Raw genomic sequence first — 27,294 nt, 5'->3', positions numbered from 1 at the left:
TGCCGGGTCCTTCAGGCATCCGACCGGGCAGCCCTCCCTGGGGTCTTTGCACGATTGCTTAGCAACCCTCATGCAGCGGGCCAATCCGGGAAACAGAAGGAGTGCGTGTATTGCTGAGCTTTGCCGCGAGGCGCCGCTGCTTTTCTGGTGTTGGCCAAAATCAGCAGGGTATGGCTGGGTTATCCTAGAGTCTACTGAGCAGTCCAGGAGATGAAAACGGGTTTTTCTTGGTGCGTGGTAATTTGTATGGAGAGGATGATTGTGGCACTGGGAACGGAGAGGGATCCATTGTGGCGACTGGTGATAGGTATAATAAGGGTGGTAAAAGTGTTTTCTTACAGGGCATCACTGAGATTTAGAAGAGTGAAATAAATTGCTATCAATTTAAAGACATTTTCTCATTTAAATAATTTTAGTGTATATCGTTTTGCACTCTTGGAATGTTGAAAGGAGAGTCTGCAGTGTTAATGAAGCCAGAATTAGGCAGTCATATAAGGTAAATCTAGTCAGGTCGGATCTTGGAGGTCAATTTTGAATGAGTTAGGCAAGTTGGAAATGGTCCCCTGAGGGATTGAAATGTTATTTCCTTCAGAGTTCTTCCTCCACCTTTATCAAGAACCAGCCCCTGCTCCAACCTATTGATAAGGTATTGTAACCTATTCCTGACCCAGGAATTGCCCCCTCCCTACAGGCAGCTATAAAGTTGTTAATGTGTCCAGGGCTGCACCATTCTGCCCTTCCCCCTCCAGCCCACCTGTTTCCCACCCTTTGGCCATCCCACCCGGACATTCCTGGGCTGGGAGCCATTCCTGGGCTGGGAGCCATTCCTGGGCTGGGAGCCATTCCTGGGCTAGTCACTTAAGCTGGAAGGAGAACAAAGGAAGCCTAGGACATATAAGAAGGGCAGAGTGCTTCGCTTCTGGGGATACCAGGATACCAGCTATGACCCTCTTCTCCCTCCCAAGAGAAGTCTATGTTACCCCTTTTTAAATAAACACTGCTTTAATAATGCTTCCCCTGTGGTGCTTTTCTACTTGTTAAACCAGGATGCAAAGAAAAGACCACTGACTCCAATTTAAAATCAAATTAAAGCAAGCTTGTAATTCCTGCCAGCCGGGACTGTTTCCCGAAATCCATGGACTAGAGGACATATCCCAGCTCTCTAGGAGCATGGTTTTATAGAACAAAAAGTTGCAAAAGGGGAGTGTTTGAGTACTTACAGATAACAGGATTTTGACAATCATGAGATTTAGAAGAGTGAAATAAATTGCTATCAATTTAAAGAAATTTTCTCATTTAAATAATTTTAGTATTTAAAAGGCAGATCTTAGGTTAATGATCTAAATGGTTCAACATTTCGAGTTAGGAAGTAAATTTGGATCCCAACACCAGAATTTATGAGGTGCTGCTGAGGTTTTAGAGAGTGTTGTTATCTGGTCAGGGAAAACCAGAATTTACGATGTGCCACTAAGGTTTCAGAGAGGGTTGTTATCTGGTCAGGGAAAGTCAGGCATGGGTGAGTTCAAGGCACAGGTAGGCATTCCAAGCAAATTTAGAAATTGCAGTAATTTATAGTAAAACAGAAAGTAACTTTTCATGACTTTGTGATGAGATGGCTTCCAATCTTAAAATGGAATTAGGGGAGGGGGCAAAATTGCAACGTATGCAGTCGAGGAGAGAAATAATGTCCACGTGCTTCTGCCTCTTTCAATGCTTTATTCACTTAAATTACTCAATACAATTTCACTCTATAGGTTCTTTAAAAAAACGACAATCCTTAATGCTAGGCACTGCAATAGACATAATCAATTTACAGCAAACAATTCTAGATTAATTAATTCAGAGCAAACAGTTCTAGATTACTTCTTTTTTTTTTTTTTGTAAAACAATATATTAATTTATTTCCAAGAAAAAAAAACAGAACATTATCAAAAACAAACATGGCTACAGTAGTTTCAGGGCTTCTCGATGGGCTAGCAGAAATCTACTAGCTCAAACACTCCAATCCACCCTTCCAAGATTATTGAAGCTATAGGAGAGATGACCAGCAAGGGACGTGTGTGTAAACATCTTCTATTCCAGAAAAACATCTCATTCTATATGAGTAAGATCCAGTGTAAAACAGTTCTTCTTCTCAGGTGTTTCACTTAACTAATAAGTTGAAAAGAGACCATTTTTAGACTTCACTCTTGACCCTGGATGTGTTTCCTACCCTTCGACCCTTTACTGCCCAATACAGTTCCTTTTTTTTTTTTTTCAGTAACAGGAAAAAGAAAGTTTTATCATAGTGATTCCCTTTAAATATGATTAATATTCAATAGGAACAATTATAGAAAAAAATAAAATTGTGTTAATTAAATCTATCATCTGTTGTAGTAATTGTTTTCATTAGAATAAATAAATATTTAGGAATTCAGTGGATTAGGGGAATACTAGAGTAGACTTCACATCTTTCTGAGGTGCCAGAACTTTTTCTCAATATTAACACACTGAGACCATTCTTAAAATCTACCTTCTCTGGTATAGTAAATATGGCTTTATTTCATCTTCTCTCAATATGCCAGCTCAGGAAATGAAGACCGGTAAGAGAATCCCAATTTTCAGACAAAGAATGTGCTTACTAATGCTGATTAACCCAAGCCTCAGTTACTTCATCTGCAAAATGGGGGTGGCTCATGCTGCCCTCATGAGACTCCCATGAGGGTAGATGAAAGGAGACATATTGAGGAGCCAGCAGAATGCCTAGAACGCTACTCGCTTCAGATTCTGTATCCTCCTCCTCTCTTTCAAATGATCTCTAATTTAACCCTCATTTTGTAATTACTGATTTCCTTGGCCTGATTCCACAATAGTTAACTGCGCCTAGGGATGTGTTCAATACAACACTTTGTAAGCTTCTCCAGACAAGGCTTTTCATTATTAGCGTTATTCCCAAGGTTTTAAAAACCTTCCATCTTCACTTTCTTCTTGTCTCAGCATGGGTCTAAAGGATCATAAATGCTCAAGAACTATTCCCTGAATGCAGGCTGAATGAATGGGTGAGGAATAAATGACACTCAGTCACCCACAATTAAAAGCCTTTAAAAATCAAGGCAACTCCCATCAACACCAAGCAGTGTATAGCTACTCAGAGAATAGCACAGTGTAGTTAAAAGCCTTGCAGAATTTGGTGTCTGTTTTGCAAGTAGGATAATTTAGGGGGAAGGGAGTCAGAGAAGAAGTAATTCATTCTGAGGGGTTTCCAACTTGAGACAAGACTCATGTAATAGCACCTCTAGGAATGCCTTCATTCTTGTGAGGACTTTTCAGTGTTCTCAGTGAAAAACATGCAAGAAAAATCAAAGAATGTTCTGGCATAAGATGGAGAAACATTATGTGCCCGCAAGGTCCTTTCTCTGAAGCAGAGGACGGTGACTCCTATCTTAAAGCACATCCTCTGTCTCATTAATGGCTTTACACCATATACAGAACTTCAGACATGGGTAAACTGAAAATGTTAGTGTGGAAACTCATGAACAAGATCCATTTTTGTTTAGAACAAATTGTTGTGTTACCCAGAAAGCTGTCTCTGGGCCCATGTGTGGTTAAGCACAGAGTAAAGACCATTAAGATGTTATAGAGGATTCCTTTTTTTTTTTTTTAAAGAAACTGAATTCTTTTTTTGTCCTAAATAGGATTATCTACCATCCTACTCTCTATTAGAATATATTTATATTATGAGTATCTGGTGCAAAGATCCGATGGTATTTAAATTTGTCATTGATCCTAGGAATAGTCCAACCCAGAGGTGAGTAACAAGAAGCTGCCAAACCGGCCACAGTGCCGGGATCGCTCTGCCCAGCCATCCTGTCAGTGTGTTTCACAGTGTCCAGTGGATATTTTAAGCATAATTATGTGGCCAGGTCCTGAAGCCATGACTGTGGTCCTGAAACCATCTCTTGCAAAGAAGGGCTCTTCTGTCCAACTGCAATTTCCCTGCAGACGTGAGCTGCTGATCAAAAATACCAGCTGGGCTGTATGGCGGTTTCACTCTGATTGAGGGTTCTTTCTCGAAGCCTCAGTTCTAGGCATTCCACGGTAAGGGGATACTTATGGAGCTCAAATTTGTTAGCAAACAGGCTTTGCGAATTCATCAGCCACTTTAAGTCTCCATTGCCATAGATACAAATGCCATGTACGTAGTGGCCTGGAATCCTATTGAGTGTCACCCAGTAATGTTCATCAGGGCTGTAAGTGTCTTTGGACCACTGGAGCAAATCAACAGCCCTGGGGTCATGGAGAACAAAGCTGACAAACTCCCTGGAAAGGGCCACATAGGCAGTGCCAAAGTAGATGGTCATTTGATGTGGAGGTGAGGTTTTCAAAATGTTAGTATTTTTTACAAAAGAACCTTCTTTGCTTATGTACTCTCAGTGGACATACTTGGTACGACCCACAGCATGAGCTGGGGGCAGCACCCCTGGGGTAATGTTCTTCCCTTTAAATCCTTTCAGATACTGAATTATTTCCTTTTTGGTTTTCAGGGGGAAATCTTGCCCACAGGTGTTGAGGATGTACTTCCAGGGGACCTCAGAGGCCACCAGGTCCTTCATGCAGTTGATATCCGCCAGGAGCCTGGAAATCCCACCATAGACCACGGGTTCCATCTTAGAAGCCAGAAAAGCGTTTGGGAAGCAGCTCAGTAACTGCCACACTGATTTTTTAAACTCATTTGAGGATTTTTCATCCACATGAACACAGTAGACATTTTGGGGCATATAGATGGCCCTGAAGAGCCTTTCGAAAGTATCAAAGTCCTTGTGAATTACCATGATAAATGCCAAAGGGAACGCAGCTTCTTCTCCCGACAGGGGGCTTGTGATGTAGTGACTCTGGGTCACATAGTCATTGCAAGAAAGTCTTCCCAAAGATGATGGCAGTGTCTTTTCCCGCAGAAAGGTGGCCTTCTTTTCTAAGGTGAGATTGCAGGCATCAATCCCAAAAGACCTTTTGCTGGAACCCTTTCGCCAATTTTTGGGTAGGCTTGCCTGGCTATTGTAAAATATCACCAGAGAAACCACACTGAGCCCGCTGATAGCCAAAAAGTAATGCCTCCAAAAGTTCATTATTTTCACTTCCCCAGGAAAGGAATCTCTCTTCAGAGATTGAGAAATTGATCTTCGTCCCCAAAACCACAAGTGTGACAGTCTGAAATGACTTCTCTTGCAATCTTGAATTTCGACAGCTTCCACGGGAGGGCTGGCTTGCTGTCCTCCGGTCCTTTAATCCTCCTCTGTCGTTGGCTTCAGTGTCTCATCCATCCTCTTTGGGGCTGACTGAAGATTTGATGCCTTCCCAACCGGCTCCGGTCGGCAGCCCCGCGCAGTACCGAATGTCTAGATTACTTCTAAGCACTGAAAACACAACTTAATTATGACAGACATTCCCTCTGCATACTAAGTTCAAAAGTCTCAAGCCTTAGGCTTTATGTCCAGCAGATGCACACTCACTTAGACCGCAGTGACCAGGTCCGGAGCCAAGGCAGGATTTTCCTGGCATGGAGTGGATGACCGGTTGAGGAGAAGGTCGTAGGGAGAAGTTGTGGCTCTCACCAAGTTCCAGATGTGGTGGAGTTTGAGAGTAGTGAGGATCGAGCAGAGGATCAGGAAACAATAAAAAGTGATGACAGGCTCTCCAGCTCGAATACATCCTTGTTTTCGCTGGCTGAGTCCCTGTTCATCAGCTCTATTAGTTATACTAAATTTGAGGGCTTTTTGACCCTCCTTGCAATCCTTATTTCTCAATGACATCTCAATGGGTTCTGAAATATCTAGTCTGGTGGTCTCCACCTGATCTTCTCATGAGAACAGCCTGCCATGGGCTTCACTCTGTTTATCAGGGTGAGAGGAAGTAACTTGTTTGAGGCCAGGAGGGCTCTGTGGGTATGCCTGGTGAGACTGCAGGTTTCAAACTGGAGTTTTTAAAATGGAGTTGCCATCCTCATAGCTGGGTTCATCAATTGTGTCAGAAATATTGTCAAAAAAATTAAATTATGTAAGGTTCCTATTTTACTTGCTTGACCTCTAACCCTTTCTCTTTTACAATGATTTGCCCCAGTCCTGTTGACATGCCTCACATAATGAGCTTTATGGCATCAAGTAAGTTCTTGCTTTGATGTTATAACCCTAAAGATTCAAGGACATAATTTCTAAACCCAGGCTGACAAATTGCTGGTCCCTTCATCTTAGAATAATTGTTCACATTCTAACTAGTGTCCTTTTGTCAATATCTCAGAAATTGGGCAAGCCAGGAAAGAGGAAGTGTTGAATAGATGTTCAGCTCAAAATACATTTCTTTCCTGCAAAAGATGTTATTTTCATATTGTTGGGAAATTTTGATAGGAAGTATGGATTAGGAAATGACAAGGAACTAATTAAGTATAACAGTGGCAATATGGGTATATGTACAGAAATGTCCAAACTTCTTAGTTAAACATTGATAATAAATGTATTAAATAGCAATAAATTCACAAGCTACAGCAATTTCATTTACTTTAATTCACTGAGTACTCACAATTCACTTGGTAGCTGTGAGAAAGGCAATCACAAATTCTTTTATTCCAATATTCACTACTAATATCTATGATACTAAAGTTACTTCATTCAAATACATACTAATATCTATAATAATATTAAAGTTACTTCACACAAATACATAACTCACAGAGAAAGGCCAAAGAGGGGAAAAGAGAGAAAAGGGCCGAAAGAATATTTGAAGCAATTGGAAAAGTTCCCAAACATTAATCCAAGAAGTTCAGTAAATTCAAAGTAGAGTAAACTCAGATCCACACACCTTATAAAAATGGCCAAACTACAATAAATCTTGAAAGCAACAGGGAGAAGTGAATCATCACATATAAATGATGCTTTAAAAATTATCATCTGCCTTCATTTCCTTCAGACATATACCCAGAAGTGGGATAGCTGGATAGCAGGACAGTTTTTTGAGGAAGCTTTAAACTGTTTTCCATAGTGACTGTGCTAATTTACATTCCCACTAACAGTCTATTTTCTCCACATCCCTGCCAGCATTTGTTATTTTATTTATTTATTTATTTGGTTTTCTAATGATAGTCATTCTAACTAGTGTGAGATGGAATCTCAATGCAATTTTGATGTACATTTCCAATGGCTTAAGATGTTGAGGATTTTTTATATATTCATTGGCCCTATGTCAGCATACAAAATAAACACCTGCATACCCATGTTTATTGCAGCACTTTTACAATAGCCACCAATATATGGAATCAGCCTAGGTGGCCATCAACAGATAATAATAAAAAATAAAACAGTATATATACAGAGTGGAGAATTATTCATACTTTCAAAAAGGATGTGATCTTGACATTTGCAGGAAAATGGGTGAAACTAGAAGACAAGATGTTCAGCAAAATAAGTCAAACAAGTATCCCGTGCTTTGTTTCATATGTGGCAACTGGTGAGCGGGGAGGGATGACCTGAAAATAGAAAAGTTGACTATTACAGACTGGAAAGGGGGTCAGGGAGCAAGGAGGGAATAGGAGGGGAAGAGAGAGTTCAAGGAGAGTGAATATGAAGATATGATCAATGCACAATATATGCGGGTATGGAAATGTCACAATGAAACCCATTAATTTGTACAATGAATACATGTTAATAAAAATTAAATCTGATTTCTTATTAGAAATCGTGGAGGCCATAGCAATAGGATGATACAACCAAAGTGCTGAAAGAAAATGACTTGTCAACCAAGAATTCTATATCCAGCAAATCTATTCTTCAAAAATAAAGGTGAGGTTCTGGAGATAGATGACACAGCACAGTGAACAGGAAAAATGAGATTTTGAGTTGCAGATGGCTTAGAAGTGGTGAAGATGGGACATGCATTTTTGTCTTGGCTGCATTTTAGTCAAAGTGCACAGGTAGACCTCTCTCCCAGGCCTACCTGTGCACTTCCTTTGCAAACTCCATATCCAGTGAAGAAACCTGCCAGTTCATCATGATCTCACAAGAGAAATGAGAAGGCATGAACCCCCTGTCTTGGCTTCCTCCCTTCTGTCACCTCTCCTTTGTATAGTCAAATAGTTACTGCCATTCCCCAAGGATAGAGGTAAAAATAGACACACAGGTAAGAATAGGAAGGAATTGGGGGGGAAAAGAGGGATGCTGTTCAAAGAGGAAGAATGAGAGGATACTTGGATCATTAGAATGTTAGGAAATAGATAATCACCAGGGACTTGTCTGAATAGTGGACATGAAGAGGTTACATGTCACATTCAATGGGAAGCAGAGGAAAAGTTGTGGTTTTTTGTTTTTGTACACACACCTTAGACATCACATTTATTGGTCTCTGACACTACCAGAATAACAAAGCTGACAGCCTCTGAGAAGACATCCCAGGTGAAGCTGAAAGTCTGAAGATATGGGACCATCCCTCCAAGCATCCTGAAATCAACGATGCAGATGCTAATATGTCTGGCCTGGCATCTGGTTATTTTTATGCCAACTTGTAGCAGAAACATATAGGTACAGATATGGGTATGGACATGGATATATGCCCCAAAGGGACTTTGTGGAGACTGGGATTTAATAGCAATTTTGACATTGTAAGGTTAGCAGTTGCAAGAACTAAACACAAGAGGGCACCTGGGTACCTTGACATTGGAGATGCTGATAACATTTTTAGCTTTTTTAGATCGCATGTATGTAAAATTCTCTTTAACAAATCAGAGAGATTTTGTGAATGGTGTGACTTTCAGAACTCACATACATTAAAGCTACACTTTGGGAGCTTTATAAATGAATTTATACGTGAATTTAATTTTGTAATGACTTGGAAAATGGAAGGAGATGACAACTTAATGAAAAGATTATCTCCAAATTATTGTGGGGACAAGTGCATGGAGTACTGCATCTGTGGCATATGTTAAGGGCGTCTGAGTGGCAAACCACTCCCCTCATGCTAGGCACGTGAGTGGCAAACCACATAGCCTGGGTATGAGGCCACATGCTGCAGTCCCTGTGCTTGCTCCACAGCCCACTCCTTGATTGGTCGCTGCAAGGACAGTTGGTAAGAAATTGTATTGGTGGCTGTCTATAACCTGCTTAGCTACTGCCTGAGTATATATACATGGTAACTGCACAATAAAATGAGACCTCCTTCCTGCTTGGTCTCCAGAGGTCTTGAATAGTGACTCTGTAGCCACATTCTCCTCTACCCTATTCCGTGGACCTCCTCACTGGACAAGAGAGAGCCCACACAATTTATGGGTCACAGCTGAGAAATATAATAAAGAAAATATCATGCTGCTGAGTACATTTATTGAATCATTACTTTTTGTTAAGGAGGTATTCTATGATGTAGACAGATTTTTGTTTTTTGTTGTTGTTGTTTGGTTTGGTTTGGTTTTTTGCTTATGTTTGGGAATTTAGGTTTACCCTTCCTTAATTTAATTTTTCTCATCAACTCCTCTACTAAAGTGAATCTTGGCCTGGCTGATTAGGCTTCATTATCCATATTGAAATCTTATACAAACTTTTTTATTGTTGTATGCCGCAGTCCGGCTGCAGCAGAATAACCGGGGGGTGACGAATAACTTGTGTACGTTGATGCAGCAGGAATGGAAGCCCTTTATTGTAGGATCTGAGCGATATTTATACATTTTACACAGCTTATCTAATTAGCATAAAATAGATACAGCAGTCAACCAATAAGGAATCTCCACACTTAATTGCTCGCTTTTGTTACTTTACAAACCACTTCCTCTGGCATTTGGCCAGGCGCCATCCAGACTTGTTTACAGACTTTAACATTTCTCTGGCAAAATAACAGGTGCCAATCTGACTTGTTTACAGACCTTAACAGTTGTATTTTTCAGGGCTAAGAATGAACCCAGGGCCCATTAGGACCTGCCCACTATGTGCTTTAACATGGAATTACATCTCCAGTCCTGTCATGGGGCGCTGCCTCAGAAAACACTTTAAGTCCAAATTCAAACAAAAGAGAGAATTATTTGCCTGGCCAAGGACTGTCACCCACCTGTAGAGACTGATGCTCTGTGGGAGAACAGAAATTTCCTAACCTGTGTCTTGGAAATTTAAGGACAAAAACCGCAACTCAGAGGTTTTTCTCAAATCATGCAAACAAGCAAGTTACAGAAGCTAAAAAAAGGCAGTTAGCTTACAACTTAGTTAACTGCATCTTGGGTCTAAGCAAGTGTTAGAAAACTTTATCCTGAGTTTCAGCTGAGTGGGAGCAATAATCTATTTCAAAATCCTGTAGACCTATAACTGTACTCAAACCCAAGATGTAGCTCTCCAAAATCACCACCATATCCTGAATTGGGTACATTCTGTGAGGTACAAAATACAGAACAATTTTTTATAAGAAGACAGCTTTTGTTTCTGTTTCTCAGAAATGGGTCATGCAGTTCCCTCTTCAAAGGAGCAGTAACAGTGAAACTAAGATGGAGTCTCTACAGCCACACTTTTTGTTCATATAGCCACAATGACTCCATTCCCATTATCCCAGGACTAGTAACTTATTTGATGCTTGCAGTTATCTCATTTACTCTTCATTTTACTACTGATATCTATAAGCCTTATGTCTAGATGATCAAGCTAATACAATTGTTCACAACTATAACCTATAACTTATACTCTTACTGATTTTATTGATTAGTTTACACTATAACAATCCTTCCTATACAATTTTAAGAGATTTACTCATCCTACAGCTCCTGAAGATTTTATTCTCTTGGTCTCACAAGAACTATTCAGAGATGAAGAATAATATATGACAGAATAAACTTTCATATAACTTTTTTAAAGCAAATCTTGTGAATTTCACCTTTCTGTATATCTATAAAGCACTAATTTAAAAAAAATAAATAAATAAATAGAAGTAAGACCAGTAGAGAACGGGGGGGGGGGGGGGGAGATAAAGGAAGTACTAGTAAATGAAATGGAGCAAATTATATTCCATGCATGTATGAGTATGTCAAAATGAAGCCTGATATTAAATATAACTATAATAATGCACTAATAAAAACATTTTAAAAAACAAATCTTTTTAATCATTCTCTGAACTTTTTGTTTGTTTTTAAGCTGGGATTTCTCTATATTGTTAAGGTTGCTTTTAAATTTCTGGGTCAAATCTGGGCTCAGTGACCCTCCTGCCTCAGCCTACAGAGTAACTGGAACTACAGGCACATGCCACCGTACCCAACTTCATAATGTCCTTTCCTAAGTATGAAACCTCTGTATTCAAAATCTGAGATGCTATAAAATGTAATAAAGAGAAAGGAGGCAGTGCAAAAAAAATAGACAAATAAAGGCAAAATCAAGACAATATAAGACACAATTAGAATTCGTTGCTAGCTGACCTATAAAATACTAAAGGGAATCTTCTAAACTGAAATGAAAAGACTCTAGTCAGAAACTTGAGTCCATATCAAAAATAAAGAGCCAGTAGAGGTAACTGCATAAGAAAATATAAAATGCAATATAAATAAACTTTTGTTTATAAATCTTTTTCTTCTGATTTAAAAGATAACTGCATAAAGCTATAATTATAAATCTGTGTTCATCAACCATATACTGTATAAAAGTATAATTTAGGTGACAATAACAGCTCAAAGAAAGGTGGAGAGAATCACTTATGTTTGAATTCTTTTGTAATTAAGTTGGTATTAATCCAAATTAGATTGATAAAAATTAAAATTTTACTTGTAATCCCCAGGATAACTGAAAAAATATATTCATTTAATATAGTAAAAGTGAGTTTTTTGAATGTCATCTCTTAGACATCTCTTGGTTTCCTGTTTCTAGTGTCCTTTGAGTCTGTGATACTGTGGATCCCCCAAACTGTGCATTCTGATTGCCAGATGTCTGTGCCAGTCATTGAAGTTCAGACACTGGACACAGTTTCTAGTGTCATTTTTAGTATTTGCATAAGCAAGAATACAAAAAAAATCCCAATCTTGCCCTGCCAAATATCATTTATCCTGATGGAGATTCTTTCTCTTGAGAAGAAGCCAAAAAGCAGAAGGGGAGAAAGAAATAAATTTGATCTACTCTTGTGTCTTTACCTTTTTCTCTTAAGATATTGGAGTTAACCTCTAAATCTTAGATAAGGATGTGGATTTTCTTCTTAAATGAAGAAGAAGATGTCAGGAAATTTACCTCTTCAAATAACTTCCTTGCTGCAAATTCCTGTGCCTTACTATTCCCTTTGGATCTTAGAATTGGGCACTTTAGCCTGGCATGGTGGTGCTTGCCTGTAATCTCAGCAACTCATACAGGAGGATCATAAGTTCAAGGCCAGCCTCATCAACTCATTGAGATCCTGTATCAAAACAAAACTAAAAAAGACTGGGAATATAGCTTGTAAAAGGGCCCTGAGTTCAAACCCCAGTACCAAAAAAAAAAAAAAAAAAAATCAGGCATTCACATGAGTCTTACCAAAAACTTCTGACATGCAATAGGTCCAAAAATTAAACCACATGCCAGGTTGAAAGCAAAACAAAGTTGTTTTGCAGAATATTATTCATTCAAAGACCAATAAACCATTAGCTGGGAAGATTCTTCATGCAGATTTTTTATCCTCCTCTTTCGCAGGCCTGCTAGGGGCATAAGTATGCTTCTCATCTATGGTCACATGATCTGAATGTGGTGGCTACTTGCTACCAAGTTCTCTACACTTGATGCTTGTTCCTGGCAGAGCACTCTCATCATAGAGGTTTTCTGTGTCTTCGTTGTCTGAATAGGATCATATGTACCTTTGGGGAGCACAGGGATGGTTGGAAGAAATGGGGGAGCAAATACTGGAGTCTAGAAGGAAGATTTAATAGATGATATAGGAAGAGAGCTGAAGAAGTCCCCCACCCCGCCCATCTTGGCCACATTTAGTCTCCTGCTTTGAGATAAGGGAGAATAAAATCAGAGCTTACAGAATGTTGGAGTAGAATTGGCTCTCACCAGTATAGGTGATGTGGTCACTGCCACATGTGGGTTCACTGGGCTTGAAGTAGGAGAAAAGCCAGCACTTATTTATATTCTTGATGTACTCAACCTGAAGGTAAGACATACCCAAAACACTGCTTCAGATGCCTTCTTCCAGGTCATTATCACTGGTAGCAGAGGAGAGAGGTGGAATAAAGAATACCAACCAAGGAATTTGAAAAAGTCTTCATAATCCTGTATTTGACCCTGGTATTTATCCCAATAATATGTATAAAAGTTTAATATAATATATAATCTGCACTTTCTAGTCCCCTATAAACTCCTTGCTGAGATGAAAATCCTTGTCCTGCTAACCACAAAATGTGATTGTTAGGTTATAGGGAACAAAATATTGAATTGTCAAGATTGAAATTTCTTATGAACATTACTGAATGACTTACATGTGGTCATAGTCACTTAGATGGCAGCAGGCTCAAACTTATCAAAGAAGATTTAGGATGTAGACAGATGCTGACAGAATGCATCATGTGGCATTGGTGCAAAGGATGCATGATGTATGTCTTGGAATATCACTGTGAAAAGAATGTCCACTGTAACATGAGATTGACCCGAATTTAAGCCATCACCTCCTCAACCATTTAATAGTGCAAAATACTTGTCCTCTGTCTCAGAGAATTTTATGAGCTGATTGGAGTGATCCATAAAAAGAGGGCTCAGGGACATCAAATGTGCTCCAGACGCCTTTATTTTTAATTTGTTATTTTTAGATATACATGATAGTAGAGTGCATTTTGACATTTAATGCATACATAGAGTACAACCCATTCCAATTAGGATCCCATTCTTGTGGTTGTACATGATGTGGAGTCACACTGGTTGTGTAAAGTTACGTTTGATTAACTCTATTGTCTTTCTATTCCTATTTCATCATCCCTCCCATCTCTTCATTCCCCTTTATCTAATCCAGTGAACTCCTGTTCTTCTCCTCCCTCACCTCCTTGTTGTGGGTTAGCATCCACATATCAGAGAGACTTTTGGCCTTTGGGTTTGGGGGATTGGCTTATTTCACTTAGCATGATAATCTCCAGTTTCATCCATTTACTGGTAAATTACATAATTTTATTCTTCTATATGGTGTATATATACCACATTTTCTTTATTCATTCATCTATAAAAGGCACCTAAGTTGGTTCCGTAGCTTGTCTATTGTGAATTGAGCTGCTATAAACATTGATATGGCTGCATCACTACAGTATGCTGATGTTAAGTGCTTTGGGTATAAACTGAGGAGTGGGATAACTAGGTCAAATTGTGGTTCCATTCCAAGTTTTTTGAGGAATTTATGTACTGCTTTCCAGAGTAGTTTGCACCAAAAAAAAATGCAATCTCACCAGAAATATATGAGTAAACTTTTTCTCCCACATTCTCACCAACATTTATTGTTACTTCTATTCTTGATAGTTGCCATTCTGACTGGAGTGAGATAGAATCTCAGTGTAATTTTAATTTGCATTTCTCTAATTGTTACAGATGTTGAAACTTTTTTCATATATTTTTTGACCAATCATATTTCTTCTTCTGTGAAGTGCCTGTTCAGTTCCTTTGCCCATTTATTGATTGGATTATTTGGGGGGTTTGGTGGTAAGTTTTTTTAGTTCTTTGTATACCCTGGAGATTAATGCTTTATCAGATGCCTTCTTGATGACCCAACTTTTATGATTGTATTATTCTTATGCAAATCTGCTCTGTCCCCCACTCTGCAGAAGAAAGAGCTGGGACTGTCAGGGAAACTGGCTCTCTCCTTTTTTTGTTCTTGGAAGCAAATAAAGCAAAGTTCACTCACCTTTGTCTCTTCTAGGCTTGCCCCTTTGTAGACCAGAGGAAGAAAAAAGTCTGGAAGACAGAAACACATATGGAAGACTAGCCACTCTGTCCTCCATCCTCAGGGTAAAAGCTAGGATGAGAGACATTCTGGTTATCACACAGCAACAGCAAATCCCATTGGAAGAAGTGGAGGCTGGGGCTCCTCTTTCATCCAAGCTGCCTTCTAAAGGAGTGAAGAATCAGGGAACTTTTTTCTCTCACTTCCTGGTAAAAAGATCTTAATTCTAGGTAATCTGCTTCAAGGGTAAATAACAACATCTATAATCCTTCTTAGTTGTTTTAGAAAAGACATTGTAAACTATAAATTACTGTAAAGAAGTGAACAAAGGAGACACACACACACACACACATTTCTCAAAAGTTACATAGCTTGTCATTACCATGACTACGTTATGATTTAGTATTTCTTTAGACACAAGTGCTAGATAACTGAGATAAGTCCAGGCTAATATAAACACAGAGTCCTTTTCTTCAAGGACATCACCATGGAAACTAGATAGTACACCCTTATAGTTATCTTACTACCTTCAAGGAGAAATTGCTGGGCATTCCAAGTTGGTCCTGTTGGGAAAGGCTGGGAGAGTAACCTGGGAGAGTGCCTGTTACCCCTGAGAGTTTTGCTCACCGGAGGAACACTTCCCTATAAATCTCCACAGTCAGAATACCTACAAATTACAATGAAATAGCTATATTGAGATGTCTTAGAAGATACTGAGTTCTGGGCTAGGGTTGTTGCTCAGTGGTAGAGTGCTTGCCTAACGTGTGAAGCACTGCATTCAATTCTCAGCACTGCTTACAAATAAATAAAATAAAGGTCTATTGACAACTAAATATTTTTTTTAAAGAAGCTGCATTAGTTTTAAATCTTTTGGATATATAATGTGGAGTGGGATAGCTCAGTCATATTGTGGTTCCATTCCTAGTTTTTTGAGTAATCTCCATTCTGCTTTCCAGAATGGTTACACTAATTTTCAGTCCCACCAACAATGTATAAGTGTACCTTTTCCCCCACACCCTCACAACAGTTATTGTTATTTGTATTCTTGATAATTGCTATTCTGACTGGAGTGAGATAGTCCAGAATATACAAAGAACTCAAAAAAAAAATTAACTCCCCCCAAAAAATAAACCACAAATAACCCAATTAACAAATGGGCAAAAGAAAACTAAATAAATACTTCTCAGGAGAAGAAATACAGATGATTAACAAATATATGGAAAAAATGTTCAACATCTCTGGCAATCAGGGAAATTCAAATAAAAAGTACATTAAGATTTAATCTCACTAATTCATAATATTTTTAACCATTGTAGTATGTGTGTAGAGATATATCACTGTGGTTTGTTGTTTTCATGTCCATTTTCCTGATGACTTGAGCTGATTTTAATAGATTATTTTAATTTCTTTACCTTCCTGCTCACCCCTTTCTTTTTTTATTAGTTACACATGACAGTACAATGATCTTGACATATCATACATTTGAATCAAATGGGGTATAATTTCTCATTTTTCTGAGTGTACAGGTTTCAGAATCACATTGGTCATGCAGTCATACTTACAGCAATACTAGTGTCTATTTTATTCTGCTGCCCTTCCTATCCCCCCCTTCCCCTCCCCTCCCTTCCCATGACTTCTCCCTACCCAATCTAATGTGACTCACTTCTTTTTTTTCTCCCTCACATCATCATACATGTATTCTGTATAACGATGTGGGTCTCCTTCCATCTTCCATGCAATTCCCCTTCTCCCTCCCTTTCCCCCCCACCTCTCTTCCCTATTTAGTGGTAACCTTCTTCTCATGCTCTCCCCCCCATCCCATTTTGAGTCACCCCCTTAATATCAGAGAAGACATTCGGCATTTGTTTTTTGGAGATTGGCTAACTTCACTTAGCATAATCTGCTCTAATGCCATCCATTTCCCTGCAAATGCCATGATCTTGTTATTTTTTAGTGCTGAGTAATATTCCATTGTGTATAAATGCTACATTTTTTTATCCATTCATCTACTGAAGGGCATCTAGGTTGGTTCCACAGTCTAGCTTTTGTGAATTGTGCTGCTATAAACATTGATGTGGCTGTGTCCCTGTAGTATGCTCTTTTTAGGTCTTTTGGGTATAGTCCAAGAAGGGGAATAGCTGGGTCAAATGGTGGTCCCATTCCCAGCTTTCCAAGGGATCTCCATACTGCTTTCCAAATTGGCTCCACCAATTTGCAGTCACACCAGCAATGTATGAGCGTACCTTTTTCCCTGCATCCTCGCCAGCACTTGTTGTTGCTTTTCTTTGCAGTGCTGAGGACCAAACCCAGAGTCTCAACACATGCTAGGCATGTACTCTACTACTGAGCTACACCCCAGCCCCATTCCTTTATCTTCAGTTGTAAAGTACTTGTTCAAGTATTTTTAATTGAGTTCTTTTCCATTTTTCTTTCTTTTAATTAAACACTTACTTTGAGATAACTGTACATTCATATGCAATTATAAAAAACAATACAGAGGGGGATGTTGTGATTTTCATTCTTGGTGTTTAGATGTTGCAGTTGTTGAGGCAAGATGCTGCAAAATCTGCTGGGTTTTCCTCAGATTGCCCAAAGGACCATCAGCATAGTTTCACACAGGCACTTTGAAAATAAATTTCCAGAGAAACAAAAGCTGTTTCAGGAGGATAATGGAACTTCAGTGCATCTAAAGGATGGGGTAGCTGATGCCCTGCTATATAGAGCTATCATGAGTCTTAACAGTTGGTGGAACAGCATATGTCATATATCAGTTGGCTGTAGCTTCATTTCCCAAGAAGTAGAATTGACTACAGTCATCTCAGCAATCATTGGTTTAGTTTAATTCAGCTCTCTATGGACTAGTAATCAGAAAAATAACTGAGATCTTCTTTGGGGACCAATATTTATTGACTTATACTAACTGCCAACAATAAAGCAGGTTTTACCATGAAGGAAAAAAAAGAAACTATACAGAGGGTCTCATGTATCCTTTGCCTAATTTCTTCCAATGGCAACATCTTGCAAAACTGAACTCTAATATCACAACCCAAGATATAAAAATTGATACAGTCAAAATATATCATGTTTACATCATCACAAATATCCCACATTTCTACACCCATCTACCTCTCACCATAGCCCTCTAATCAAGTCGCTAAAACAGAGAGTTATGGTCCTTCAACCACATTGGACTTGAGTAAATTTACAGATTTAAAGCTCCTTTGATAAAAGTGAGACCTTGTCCCTTTGAGGAAAGACCTCATTACACCGCCAATATTTATCCTCTTAATCTTTCTCCCAGCCTTTCCCAACAGGACCAAGAGCCATTACCAGAGTGACTGTTCACACCAAGGGACACTAGCTTTGAACTGAAACTAATTCCAGGATACACAAAGTATGGTCCACCACTAGATGATCACTAGTTTTTAACTCAGTCCTTCTCATAGTGGGTCCAGTGGGTCTCTGAAGCCATTCAATGGTTATTTCCCCAATTCTGAAGGCACAATTGTACTCAGATTGACAAAATCCCACATTGGATATCATACTACTTCAAACTTATTAGAATGGCTTAAACCCCCCCCCAAAAAAATTGACAACACCTAATGAGGGCAAGGATGTGACGCAATAGAATTCTCATTCATGGCATAGCCACTTTGAAAGAGAGTTTTTCAGTTTCTTACACAACCAAATATAGGATTACCATATGATCTAGCAATCATGCTTAAGATATTAACCCAAATGAGTTGAAAACGTATAACCACACAAAAACATATATAGGATGCTTACAGCAGCTTTATTCATTATTGCCAAAACTCTGAAGAAACCAAAATATTCTTCAGTAGGTGAATGGATAAACTGTGGTACATCCAGAAATAGGTTGTTACTCAGTATTAAAAATAAATGAGCAGGCTGGGGATGTGGCTCAAGCGGTAGCGCGCTCACCTGGCATGTGTGCTGCTCAAGTTCGATCCTCAGCACCACATACAAACAAAGATGTTGTATCTGCCGAAAACTAAAAAATAAGTGTTAAAAATTCTCTCTCTCTCTCTCTCTCTCTCTCTCTCTCTCTCTCTCTCAAAAGAAAATAAAATAAAAAATAAATGAGCTATGAAATTATGAAAAGACCAAAAGGAAACCTAAATTCATCTTTTTTAAGTTTTTTTTAAGTTGTAGGTGGACACAATACCTTTATTTTATTTATTGATTTTTATGTGGTACTGAGGATTGAACCCAGTGCCTCACATGTGCTAGGCAAGCACTCTACCACTGAGCTACAAGCCCCTTAAATGCATCTTAACTAAGTGAAAGAAACCAATCTTAAAAGGCTACTTACTATATGTTTCAAACTATAGGGAATTCTAGAAAAGACAAAACTCTACAGACAGGAAAATGGTTGGTAGTTGGCCCAGTTGTTTGGAGCAAGAGGAGGTAAAAAATAGAACAGGGCTTTTTTTTTTCAGCTTAGATTGAACCCAAGCCCTCACACACTAGGCAAGCTCTAAGTTACATCACTTTTTACATCTAAGTTACATCTTTTTTTTTTTTTTAGATAGGGACTCAACAAGTTGCCCATGATAGCCTTGAACTTGTCATCCTTAGCTCCATCCTTAGCTTTCTAAATTGCTGGGATTACAGATGCAGACCACCACACCTGGCTAGAGTTAGGCATTTTTAGGATGATGAAGCTATTCTGCATGATACTATAATGGTGGTTATATGTCATCATACATTTGTCAAACCAATAGAATATATGTCAAAAGTGAACACTAATGTAAACTATGGACTTTAGGTGAAAATGATATATCAATATGGTTTAATCAATGGCAACAAGCATACCACAATGGTTCTGGATGTTGATAGTTGGGAACCTATGAGTTTGTGGAGGCAAAAGGTATATAGGAACTCAGTATTTTCTGCCCAACTGTGCTGAGAACCTAAAACTGCCTGAAAGTTTAGTCTTTAAAATTTTTTATCACCCCAAAATAAAGCCCAATACCCATTCCATCTTCTCCCCAGCACTTGTAACCAACAATCATATTTTTATCCTGGTAGATTTGTCTATTTCATATAAATAGAATCATACAGTATATGAACTTTTGTGTCTGGCTACATTTGCTTATGATGTTTTTTAGGTTTATCCACATTATAATCTATCAGTGCTTCATCTTTATAGCAGAATAATGATTCTTTGTATAGTATACTCTGTAGTTTTTGTGTTTGTCCTATGATAGACTTTATGTTGTTTCCACTATTTGGCTATTGTGAACAGGATCAGCATGAACATCACCATGAACATCAGTAGTAAAAAATTATTACCAATTTAGTGTGATAAAACAATAGAAATTTATTTTCTTATAGTTCTAAAGGCCAGAAATTCAGAATCAGTTTTGCTAGAGCAAAGCCCGAGCTACTGGCAGGACTACATTCCCTCCAGTTCTAGAAGAAGAATCTGTTCCTTCTAATTTCTGGTGGCTGATGATGCTCCTTGGCTTCTAAATTCCAATCCTCCAATCTTTGCATCCATCTTTAAATCATCTTTTCCTCTTGTGTATAATCTCCCTCTCTTTCTTATAATGGTTCTTGTTATGACATGTAGCATTGTTATGGTTTGAATTGTATCCTCTGAAAAGATATGTTGAAGTTCTAATTCTCAGAACCTATGATTCTGACCTTTTTTAGAAATATGATCTCTGCAAATATGGACAATTTATGATAAAGTCATAATAGATTAAGGTCGTTTCTAATCCAATATGACTTGGGAAAGAGAAAATAGACAGAGACACACAGGAAGAAGAAGGTGATGTGATTCCAGAGATAGGGCTTGCAATAATGCAAACTCAAGCCATAGGACACCAAGGATTGCCAGAAAACATCAGAATTTAGAAGAGATAAGTACGGATTGTCCCCTACTGGTCTTAGTGGGAACACAGCCCTGCTGTCATATTGGTTTCAGGCTTCTAGACTTCAGAACTGTTAAACAATGAGTTTCTACTGTTTAAAACACCCAGCTATAGTACTTTTATAGTGGCCTTAAGGAATTAATAAGGGCCCATCTGAACAGTCCAGAATAATTGCCTTGGCTCAAGATACTTAACCCTGTTTGCTAAAATCCTTAAACTTTAGGGATTAGGATGAATATTTTGGCTGGGCATTTTTCAGCCTACTAATCATTTTCATTCATTTTAAATAATCTCTAATTTCTTTTTAAATTTATTCTTCAACCTGTAATGATTTTAGTTCTTCGTTAAACTGTGTCATTTTGTTATTATAAAAATAAACATTTGGGGTACTTTGCAGATATAGTTTGTGTACAGATTTTTAATTTAAATTTAGTTTTGATCAGTTTAAGTCTGTTCAGAAAATGTGTTTATATTATTTTAATATGTTTAAAATTTTTAAGAATGTTTTGTGTACCAGAATATGACCCATTTTGGCAAATGTTCCATGTGTCCTTGGAAAGAATGTATATTTGGTATTGTTGGGTGAAGCAGTTTATAAATGTCAGTTAGGCCAAATGGATTGAAAGCATTGTAAAAATTCCCAAGTACAACTTGTATTTGACAGAGCTCACAATTTACAAGTTACTTTTGGGCCTCAAAACATGTTGTTCCCTCTACCTTTAGGCCTTACTTCAGTTCTAAAGTTCTACAATGGTGAATGCTTCTTGTTTGTACACTACTGCTTGGAGCATGAGTGTTTGCATATTTAATGCTTGAGATATGTGTGTGTGTGTGTGTGTGTGTGTGTGTGTACAGATACACATACACTATTATATGTATATGCATAATTTAAGGAATTTCTTGAAGAGAAGTCAAGATATTAAATCATTTGAGTAATTTGTGGACTATTTCATTTCTCTCACATAAGACAAGGGAAAATGTGAAAATGACTGCTAATAAGCATAAAAGGATTAAAAATTGGAAGACATGCACCCATAAATATATTTACATTAGACAGTCATGAATGTGTATTATTAAACATATACATGTATATTGAGGAGATTGAAGAAAATGTGAAAAAAAGGACAAACAAAGATCAGACTATTCTGCATAGACTTTGCCATGGGGAGAGATTGGAGATTTGTCTAGGGCTGTAAATATATTTTACTGTCTTTTCTTGTTCCTGTTGAGAAAAAGCATCATGTATCTACAGTCCAGACCAAGACCTCAAAGCACATGACATCAATAGGAAGATGATGCAGGAAGAGGTAGAATAAGAACATGATGGGGTTATGAATGATAGAACCAAAACAACATCCTAGATAGTTTAGAATTATGTTTTTATCTCCCTTTGATGGTTAATTTTAAAGGAACCAGTATGTTTTCAAAGAGATTCAACACCCAGAAAAGGAAATAGAAATGTTCAATATATTTTGGGTCTCTCAGCTCAGTCTACCTGGATTTACAGGGGATATAACTACTATCTAAAGGGCCCTTACATTAAAAAAAATGAAGAGGACTCCATCTCAGAAAATCAGCAAATCTAGGACTTCTGAAAAAAATGAGAAAATAGGCCAACCAAATGCCTCCAAAATTTCCTGAATCCATAGATATTGATATAGATGAAATAACAAAGAATTCAAAAGTTTATTGTGAAAATGATCAATAACTAAAGGAAGATCTAATGAATGAAAAATTGACAAAATACAGGATGTAAAACAGCATTTCAATAAAGAGAGATTTCAAAAAAGAACTTAAAAGAAAGCCTTGAAATGAAAGACTAAACAAATCAAATTTAAAAATCAGCTGAAAGTTTCATCAATAGATTAGATCACAGAGAATACAGTATTTCAGACCTTAAAGATAAGGTATATTAATTTGAACATTCAGCATTAATAAAAAAGGAAAGAAAGAAAGAGAAATAAAGAAAGAAACCATGATCTGAATATACAAAAACTCTGGGACAACATTAAAAGAAGTAAAGAAGAAACTGAGACTCAGTTGGAAGAAGAAACTGAGACTCAGGCTAATGACATTGAAATTTTATTTCAGTGAAATAATAGCAGAAATTTTTCTAAACCTTGGGATTGTGATGAATGTCAAGACACAGGAGACATTCAGAACCTCAAATACACTCAGAAAAGAACCTCTCCATCACTTTATAATTAAAATGCCAAATATAGAGAACCAAGAAATATCAAACTCAATAAAAGCTATAGAAACTACATAAACACATGGAAATTGAACAATCACTTCTGAACAATAAATGAGACATCAAAGAAATAACAGAAAATTTTTTTAAATTCCTAGAATCAGACAAGAATAAATATACAACATATCAGTATCTCTGGAACACAATGAAGGCAGTTCTAAGAGGAAATTTTATAGCATTGATTGCATCCATTTAAAAAAAAAAAATCCCAAATAAACAACCTAATGCTCATTCTTTTTTTTTTTTTTTTTATTTCCAAATTATTTTTTTTTAATTAATTTTTATTGTAGGTTGTTCAAAACATTACATAGTTCTTGATATATCATATTTCACACTTTGATTCAAGTGGGATATGAACTCCCATTTTTACCCCATATACAGATTGCAGAATCACTTCAGTTGCACAACCATTGATTTACATATTGCCATTCTGGAGTCTGTTGTATTCTGCTGCCTTTCTAATGCTCATTCTTAAGGCCTTAAGGCCTTAGCAAGACCAAATCAACTCTAAAACCACTAGAATAAAAGAAATAGGATTAAAACTGAAATTAATGAAATAGAGAATTTTAAAATTCAAAGGACTAATATAACAAAGAGTTGGTTCTTTGGAAAAACAAACAAGATTGACAAATATTTAGCCAAATAACCAAAAGAAAAGGAAAGACCTAAATTATGAAACAATGTCAGTGCTCCTTAAATTATTCTAGGAAACACAAAGCAGAAAAGGGAATACTTCCAAATTCATGTTATAAAGCCAGTATCACCTGTATACCAAAACCAGATAAGGACATGTCTAAGAAAAAAAAAACCTACAGACCAGTTTCCCTGATGAACATAGATGCAAAAATCCATAATTAAATGTTAACAATCCACATCAGGGGCTGGGGTTGTGGCTCAGTGATAGAGCATTTGTTTGGCATGAGCGAGGCACTGGGTTCAATCCTTAGCACCACATATAAATAAGTAAATAAAATAAAGATCCATGAACAACTAATAAAAATATTTAAAAAATAACAATTCACATCAAAAATACATTAAGAACCTTGTACATGATAATCAAATTGGTTTCATTCCAGGTCTATCTATGCAAAGATTATTCAACATGCACAAATTGATAACATAATTTATGTAAGTAGAATTAAGAAAAAAATCACATGATCATTTCAATGGATTAAAAAAAAAAAAACCTCAACAAAATTCAGGTCCCATTTTGACAAAAAAAGAAGAAGAAACTGGGGATAGAAGCCACTGACCTCAACATCATAAGGTTATATATGATAAACTCAAAGACAACATCACACTTTTTTCTATATTTTTTCTTTTTTTTACTTGTTCTTTTTAATTATATATGACAGTAAAATCTATTTTGATCTATTTATACAAGCATGGAATATATCTATTCTAATTAGGATCACTGACTTGTGGATGTGTATGATGTGGAGTTTCACTGTTGCATATTCATATATGTACAAAGGAAAGTTGTCTCAGATTCAGTCACTATCATTCCTATTCCTACCCTGCTTTTATTTCATTTTCCTTTGTCTAATTCAATGAACTTCTATTCTTCCCCTCCTTCCCCTTGTTGTGTGAAGAGAGAATATTCAACCTTTGAGTTCTGGGAATTGGCTTATTTCATTTATCATGAGCCTTCAGTTTCATCCACATACCAACAAATGTCATAATGTCATTCTTATTTATGGCTGATTAATATTCCATAGTGTATATATACTATACTTTCTTTATCCATTCATTTGGTAAGGTCACATAGGTTGGTTCCATAGCTTAGCTATCACAAATTATGCTGCTATGAACATTGATATGACTGCATCACAGTAGTATGCTGATTTTAACTCCTTTGAATATATACCAAAGAGTGGGATAACTGGGTTATATGGTGGTTCTAATCCTAGTTTCTTGAGGAATTGTCATACTGCTTTCCAGAGTCATTGCACTAATTTGCAGTACTATGTGAGTATATTCTTTCCCCCACATCCTTGCCAATATTTATTATTACTTGTATTCCTTTTAATTGTAATTCTGATTGAAGTGAAGTGAAATCTCAAACTGGTTTTAAATTGCATTTCTATAACTGCTAGAGATATTGAACATTTTCTCATATATTTGTTAACTAATCATATTTCTTCTTTTGAGAAGTGTCTGTTCAGTTCCTTTGACCACTTATTGATTGGCCTATTTAGGGGGGTTTTAGTGTTAAGATTTTTAATTTCTTGTATATCCTAGAAATTAATCCCTTATCTAAGGTGTGGTTGGTGAAGATTTTTCTCCCATTCTGAGATTTTCTCTTCACATTCTTGATTTTTTTCTTTACTGTGAAGAAACTTTTCCATTTGATACAATCCCATTTATTATTTTTTTATTTTACTTCTTACACTTTAGAGTCTTATTGAGGAAGTCAGTTTCTAAACCAACATGTTGGAGAGTTGGGCCTACTTTTTTTCTAGTAAACCCTGCACAGCAGGGTTTCTGGTTTAATACCTAGCTCTTTGATCCACTTCAAGTTCAGTTTTGTTCAGCATGAGAGATAGGGGTTAAATTTCAATCTACTACCTATGGATTTCCAGTTTTCCCAGCACAATTTTTGGAAAAGCTATCTTTTCTACAATGTATGTTTTTGGTACCTTTTTCTAGTATGAGATAACTGTATTTATGTGGGTTTTTCTGCATCTTCTATTCTCTTCCACTGGTCTTCATGCCTTTTTTTTTTTTTTTTTAACCATTATGAAAGATGTTTTTTTTTTTTTTTTATTCAAAACATTACAAAGATTTCAGAATCACATCGGTTACACATCCACATTTTTACATAATACCATAATAGTAACTGTTGTATTCTGCTACCTTTCCTATCCTCTACTATCCCCCCTCCCCTCCCCTCCCATCTTCTCTCTCTACCCCATCTACTGTAATTCATTTCTCTTCTTATTTTTTTCCCATTCCCCTCACAAACTCTTATATGTAATTCTGTATAACAATGAGGGTCTCCTTCCATTTCCAAGCAATTTCCCTTTTCTCTCCCTTTCCCTCCCACTTCATGACTCTGCTTAATGTTAATCTTTTCCTCCTGCTCTTCCTCCCTGCTCTGTTCTTGGTTGCTCTCATTATATCAAAGAAGACATTTGGCATTTGTTTTTTAGGGATTGGCTAGCTTCACTTAGCATAATCTGCTCTAGTGCCATCCATTTCCCTGCAAATTCCATGATTTTGTCATTTCTTAGTGCTGCGTAGTACTCCATTGTGTATAAATGCCACATTTTTTTTATCCATTCATCTATTGAGGGGCATCGGGGTTGGTTCCACAGTCTAGCTATTGTGAATTGTGCTGCTATGAACATCGATGTGGCAGTATCCCTGTAGTACGCTCTTTTGAGGTCTTCAGGGAATAGTCCGAGAAGGGCAATAGCTGGGTCAAATGGTGGTTCCATTCCCAGCTTTCCCAGGAATCTCCATACTGCTTTCCATATTGGCCTCACCATTTTGCAGTCCCACCAGCAATGTATAAGAGTACCCTTTTCCCCACATCCTCGCCAGCACTTGTTATTGTTCGACTTCATAATGGCTGCCAATCTTACTGGAGTGAGATGGTATCTTAGGGTGGTTTTGATTTGCATTTCTCTGACTGCTAGAGATGGTGAGCATTTTTTCATGTACTTGTTGATTGATTGTATGTCCTCCTCTGAGAAGTGTCTGTTCAGGCCTTTGGCCCATTTGTTGATTGGGTTATTTGTTTTCTTATTGTTTAATTTTTTTGAGTTCTTTGTATACTCTGGATATTAGGGCTCTATCTGAAGTGTGAGGAGTAAAAATTAGTTCCCATGATGTAGGCTCCCTATTTACCTCTCTTATTGTTTCTCTTGCTGAGAAAAAACTTTTTAGTTTAAGTAAGTCCCATTTGTTGATTCTTGTTTTTAACTCTTGTGCTATGGGTGTCCTATTAAGGAATTTGGAGCCCGACCCCACAATATGTAGATCGGAGCCAACCTTTTCATCTATCAGACGCATAGTCTCTGATTTGATATCAAGGTCCTTGATCCATTTTGAGTTAACTTTTGTGCATGGCGAGAGGAGGGGATTCAGTTTCATTTTATTGCATATGGATTTCCAGTTTACCCAGCACCATTTGTTGAAGATGCTATCCTTCCCCCATTGCATGCTTTTAGCCCCTTTATCGAATATAAGATAGTTGTAATTTTGTGGATTGGTTTCTGTGTCCTCTATTCTATACCATTGGTCCACCCGCCTGTTTTGGTACCAGTACCATGCTGT

The 27,294-nt window shown here is 37.4% G+C and overlaps 2 pseudogenes; one reads left to right on the top strand and one right to left on the bottom strand.

Moving 5' to 3' along the window:
- Positions 1–3,995: 3,995 nt before the first annotated feature.
- LOC143408160 (N-acetyllactosaminide beta-1,6-N-acetylglucosaminyl-transferase pseudogene) lies at positions 3,996–5,289 on the bottom strand (annotated as a pseudogene).
- Positions 5,290–17,416: 12,127 nt separating this feature from the next.
- Positions 17,417–17,663, top strand: LOC143408834 (cytochrome c oxidase subunit 7A2, mitochondrial pseudogene; annotated as a pseudogene).
- The last annotated feature ends 9,631 nt before the right edge of the window (positions 17,664–27,294 follow it).

Source organism: Callospermophilus lateralis, chromosome 10 (genome assembly GCF_048772815.1).
Source record: "Callospermophilus lateralis isolate mCalLat2 chromosome 10, mCalLat2.hap1, whole genome shotgun sequence".
Classification (NCBI taxonomy): domain Eukaryota; kingdom Metazoa; phylum Chordata; class Mammalia; order Rodentia; family Sciuridae; genus Callospermophilus; species Callospermophilus lateralis.
This window is presented reverse-complemented; position numbering and strand designations above follow the sequence as displayed.